At 45.7% G+C, this 6000-nt stretch overlaps 1 protein-coding gene across 1 annotated transcript in view; it reads left to right on the top strand.

The window, feature by feature from the left end:
* The first annotated feature begins 877 nt into the window (after positions 1-877).
* wdfy3 (WD repeat and FYVE domain containing 3) overlaps positions 878-6000 on the top strand; it is a 306723-nt gene continuing 301600 nt past the window's right edge. The window contains exon 1 of the mRNA XM_060907259.1: positions 878-1113. The gene's annotated coding sequence lies outside the window, so the exon portion shown is untranslated. The remainder of the gene's footprint in view (positions 1114-6000) is intronic.

Raw genomic sequence — 6000 nt, 5'->3', positions numbered from 1 at the left:
AGGTCAGTTTTATAGCTTCTCTAAAGAGCTCAACTGTTTTCAGCTGTGCTAACATGATTGTACAAGGGTTTTCTAATCATCCATTAGCCTTCTGAGGCAATGAGCAAACACATTGTACCATTAGAACACTGGAGTGAGAGTTGCTGGAAATGGGCCTCTATACACCTATGGAGATATTGCACCAAAAACCAGACATTTGCAGCTAGAATAGTCATTTACCACATTAGCAATGTATAGAGTGGATTTCTCATCTCATCATCTCTAGCCGCTTTATCCTTCTACAGGGTCGCAGGCAAGCTGGAGCCTATCCCAGCTGACTACGGGCGAAAGACGGGGTACACCCTGGACAAGTCGCCAGGTCATCACAGGGCTGACACATAGACACAGACAACCATTCACACTCACATTCACACCTACGGTCAATTTAGAGTCACTAGTTAACCTAACCTGCATGTCTTTGGGCTGTGGGGGAAACCGGAGCACCCGGAGGAAACCCACGCGGACACGGGGAGAACATGCAAACTCCGCACAGAAAGGCCCTCGCCGGCCACGGGGCTCGAACCCGGACCTTCTTGCTGTGAGGCGACAGCGCTAACCACTACACCACCCCTAGAGTGTATTTCTGATTAGTTTAAAGTGATCTTCATTGAAAAGAACAGTGCTTTTCTTTCAAAAATAAGGACATTTCAAAGTGACCCCAAACTTTTGAACGGTAGTGTATGATGTTTGAAAGACCCGAAACACTCGAAGACACTGAAGATGTGTCCAGGTTGCATCACTTGCTGATGTATGGTATAAGTGCGAGTTGGCCAGCAGGTGTCAGTGTTGCTCGTGTTTTGGCTGACAGACAGGCGGCAGTGTGTGGAAGCGTTCAGCGCTCTCACACAGGGAGAGTAGTGGAGCTGGGATGAGGCGCTGTGTTTTTGGGATGGCGAGGATTAAATATGGCCACTAGCTGATTTTTACTCTAAAACAGTCGTCACTACACCGCGCTCTGGGCTCATGATGCGTCAGGTATGGATGGGAAACGGAACAGAAGGCTGTTAATCCAGTGAAGTGAGACCCAGTCGGTTAAACGGCCCGGTTTTCCCGACCTCAGCCTCGGCGTTAGCGGTAAGTGGTCCATTGATACCGTTCACACTAGCGGAGTGCTAACGAGCTAGCTTTCACTCTGACACCGAAAAACACTTGGTGTGTGTTGATATTAAAATAACTTTAACTCTCTGTGTTGTAAAACGGTTTGTTGTTGTTGTTGACTTCACGGGAATTACAGCTCCCAATGTTTTGAAGTGCTTGGCTAGCCTGCTAATGCTAACGCTAGCTTAGCATCCTGTGCGCAGAGGGAACGGACACACAGCGGGACTGAGGGACTCATTCTCTCTCTCTCTCTCTTTACTGTCCCACTCGTGTTTTTACACAGTAAACACCAGGCCCGGGGACTAACAGCTCCTGAAAGCCCTCTGATCTGAAGGTGAGACGGCTGGAGCTGAGTGATGGAGCTAATGGTGTAGCCGCCACCTTTATTACTGCTGTGTGCTTTTAACGGACCGGTTCCGAACGCTTTCCGCTTACAGATCACATTTCTACTTGGTGAAATGTTTATAGCGTCTAAAAGAGCAATTCCGTATCCCGGGGCTTCCACAGACACTCGGGGCCCTGATGGGCCGGTTCCTGTCCGTCTTTACTGCGATCCTGAGCGCGTGCTGGTGAGCACAATTGGGTTCTGTTTTGCTTGTTTATTTTCTCGTCGTTAAACAGCTCTGTGTGTGTGTGTGTGTGTGTGTGAGGGATTGAGAAACAAAATGCAGCTGTTCACACCGAGTAAAACTTAAGCTATGTGCAAGTCATTGGTCGAATCCCAAACGGCTGGCTGCTCTCTCTCTGAGTGCACTCACTACATCCCATCCGGAATAATGGGCTCTGCATCCGAGCTCGTGCACTGACTGACCAATAGGGAGGCGTTTGGAAGTCGGCCATCGAACCGAATCCGTACAGAATCATAACACTGGCACGCGACCAGCAGAGAGCAGGTCATGACCTACAGTAGGGAGAGAAGGAGAGGGAGAGAGAGAGAGACAGGTGGAGAGGTAGAGAGACAGACAGAGGTAGGGAGAAAGTGAGACAGGTAGAAGGAGGGAGAGAGAGAGAGACAGACAGGTGGAGAGAGTGAAACAGAGAGGAAGAGAGAAACAGATTGAGGTGAAGAGAGATTGAGAGACAAGTAGAGGGGGAGAGAGAGAAAAAGACAGACAGGTAGAGAGAGACATGGAGAGAAAAAGACACAGACAGGTGGAGAGAGGGAGACAGACAGGTAGAGAGGGGGAGAGAGAAACAGATGGAGGTGAAGAAAGAGATTGAGAGAGAGAGACAGAGGTGGAGGGGGAGAGAGACAGAGGTGGAGGGGGAGAGAGACAGAGGTGGAGGGGGAGAGAGACAGAGGTGGAGGGGGAGAGAGACAGAGGTGGAGGGGGAGAGAGACAGAGGTGGAGAGAGACAGAGGTGGAGAGAGACAGAGGTGGAGAGAGACAGAGGTGGAGAGGGAGAGACAGAGGTGGAGAGAGAGACAGGTAGAGGGAGAGAGAGACAGACAGGTGGATAGAGTGAGACAGAGGAAGAGAGAAACAGATGGTGGTGAAGAGAGAGATTGAGAGACAAGTAGAGGGAGGGAGAGAGAAAAAGACTGACAGGTGGAGAGAGAGAGACAGAGGTGGAGAGAGACAGAGGTGGAGAGAGTGAGACAGGTAGAGGGAGAGAGAGACAGACAGGTGGATAGAGTGAGACAGAGGAAGAGAGAAACAGATGGAGATGAAGAGAGAGATTGAGAGACAAGTAGAGGGAGGGAGAGAGAAAAGGACTGACAGGTGGAGAGAGACACAGAGAAAAAGACAGACAGGTGGAGAGAGGGAGAGACAGGTAGAAAGAAAGACAGACAGGTGGAGAGAGTGAGACAGATGGAGGTGAAGAGAGAGATTGAGAGAGAGACAGGTGGAGGGGGAGAGAGACAGAGGTGGAGAGAGAGAGAGACAGAGGTGGAGAGAGAGAGAGACAGAGGTGGAGAGAGTGAGACAGGTAGAGGGAGAGAGAGACAGACAGGTGGATAGAGTGAGACAGAGGAAGAGAGAAACAGATTGAGGTGAAGAGAGAGATTGAGAGACAAGTAGAGGGAGGGAGAGAGAAAAAGACAGACAGGTGGAGAGAGGGAGAGACAGGTAGAAAGAGAGACAGACAGGTGGAGAGAGTGAGACAGACAGAGGTAGAGAGGGGGAGAGAGAAACAGATGGAGGTGAAGAGAGATTGAGAGTCAGACAGGTAGAGGTGAAGGAAGAGATTGAGACACAGGTGGAGAGAGTGAGAGCTAGAGAGAGAGAGACAGGTAGCGAAAGACAGACAGAGGAGGGGGGAGAGAGATGAGCAGACAGAGGTGGAGAGAGTGAGACAGACAGGTGGAGAGAGAGAGCTAGAGTGAGACAGACAAATGGGGGGGGGGGGGAGACTGTACAATTTTATTATGGCTCTCTGTAGTTCTTGACACTGCATCTCTCTCTCTCGCGTGCGTGCGCGCGCGCACACCAACCTTTATCATTAAATCCGGTGCGAGTGTACGTGATCACCTAAAGTCCATCATTTAAAAACGACACTCGTTCAAAGCGTCACCTCACTCCTATTAGGATGAGATTAAATTTCTCTGGGGTCCTGCAGTAATTTCCTGTTTTACAGATGCTCCAGTGTGATTTTATTTCTGTCCTGATGGTCCGTGGCCCTATTCGGATTGGATTCGTTTATCAGGCCGATGTCTGTGATAAATTTTCATCCAAGTCTCTTCAGTGATGAAACTCTCTCACATCCGGACAGCAATAAAAGGACCACAGGAGGGACGACTTTCCAGCGGGTTGGATTTTCTATCAACCTGGATGTTTGGGTCACATGGTCTGTTCATATCTGGGCACACCAGGTATAAACATCTGTCTCGAGCGATCCCATCACAGCGCGTCTCCTGTGACCGTTCGTGTTCAGATTTCGTATGTCGTTTTGATTGGAGGACGAGCGTCATGTTTATTTCAGCAGCCTTCCACTGTATTTGTTTTCAGGTAGAAATTGGCATTTTGGCAAATCTTTTGTGCATGTACGTGCTGTTTCAGACGCTTTGTTCACACGGTCAGTTAATAAAACTTGTAAACGAACAGCAGACAAGACGAAGAAAGAAGCGGAAAAGCAGCCGTTTTCGTTTCTGCTGTTTTTGCCGTGAAACCCTGGAGAATGCAGCGGTGGACGCTGCAAGTGGATAGCGGAGAGTTATCATCAGTTTAACACCATTTCCAAACAGTCGAGGGCAATGATGCGGTCGAGTCGGGTGTTTGGGATGCGCTGAAATGCGTTCGTGTTCATATTACAAACGTGATGTGGTCATGTGCATCCCGGACCACCTCTGAACGTGATTTGAGTGATCAGATTTTTGAGATGTATTTGACCCCGTTCACACCTGTAATTGGCGCCATCCACTCAGGATCAGATCACCCAGGGCACATGTTAATGACCGGTGTGAACGCGGCCCATCGCACTCCATTCACAGTATGGCGTCCAAGTGGTCAAAGAGTCGCTGGAGTAGAGAAGACATGCTGGCTTTTTTTTTTTTTTTCTTCTTCAGTTTAGGGTGAACCAGACTTGCAGCAACAGATTGAAAATACAATAAAATCATAATCGCAAAGTTTAAAAGAAATACGCGTCCGTGTATTAGGAGCAAAGTAGCAACAGTCAAACATTTTTTTTTTCCCCCCAATGTGAGGCAGCATCTGCGTCGAAAATCACCGACGTGTATTTGAATAAAACGATCAACTGCCTGCTCAGTTTAATGAAATTGAAAAACAGTCAGTACTTTGGCCTGTAATTTTCTTAGAGGACGACGGAGAAAAACGTCAACATGGCTGATCCTGACAAATAAACTCGCAGAGCATATTAATTATAAACATTATTACTTATTACATTATTGTAACTTTTTTACAATTTAATTATTAATCTACGCCTTAATTTTTCATCATTTCTTAATACATGTAAACACTAATATGTATGCTTTTTGTTATTTATGATTTGTTCATATTTTTATTGTTAGAGAACTGAGAGACTGAAATGCTTTGAAATAATTTATTTATTATTATTAGTGCTGTCAAGCGATTAAAATATTTAATCATGATTAATGTCGCAACAGTCATAGTTAACTCGCGATTAATCGCAATTTAATCGCACATTTTTGTCACATAAAAAACCATTGTAATTCTCTTACCAGCATAAAGTGAATGGGCTTGCTTTGTACCAATGTTTTTTTTTTTTTTTTTTTATTGCAAAGCATAACACGTCTTGACACAGCCACTGCAAAGTGAAACCTAAGCCGAGCACCGGCGCGGGGCTAGCAAGAGAACCATGAGTGAAATGATCTACTGTTTGAGTTAGTCTCTAATCAGAGAGACAGGTTACACAGTGACGGTAGGCTTGACATGCTTGATTATAATATAAAGTACACTATTATATTAACTTTAAGTTGTTTGATAAATATTGCATTGAATCTGATCTTTTTTTTTTACTTTAATTTTTATTGAAAATTTTTCTTTACAAAGGAGGAACAACTCAATAATAAATTACAACAAGTAAAAACACGTTCAGAAATACAACAAATGGGAGTCTCTTTACGTATAATCTGTCCATATTCTTTTTTCTTTTCCTTAATCAAGTTTTTTAGTTTTGTCGTTGTTCAGTGATAAATATTGTCCATCTCTTCCATTTCTCTTTGAATTGGGCTTCCTGTAGCCTCAGGCGGTGTATCATTTTTTCCATTGTGTATATTTCCTCAACCAGGTGAGTCCATTGATCTTGAGTGGGGGTGTCTTCCCTTCCCCATTTCTTCGTGATGGCTTTCTTAGCTGCTGTTAGTAATATTTTTACCAGGTATCTATCTTTCGGTCTAATATTTTCTTCACATAGGTTACACAAATACAATACTGTACAAGT

This window comes from Neoarius graeffei, chromosome 24, assembly GCF_027579695.1.
Source record: "Neoarius graeffei isolate fNeoGra1 chromosome 24, fNeoGra1.pri, whole genome shotgun sequence".
NCBI lineage: Eukaryota > Metazoa > Chordata > Actinopteri > Siluriformes > Ariidae > Neoarius > Neoarius graeffei.
This window is presented reverse-complemented; position numbering and strand designations above follow the sequence as displayed.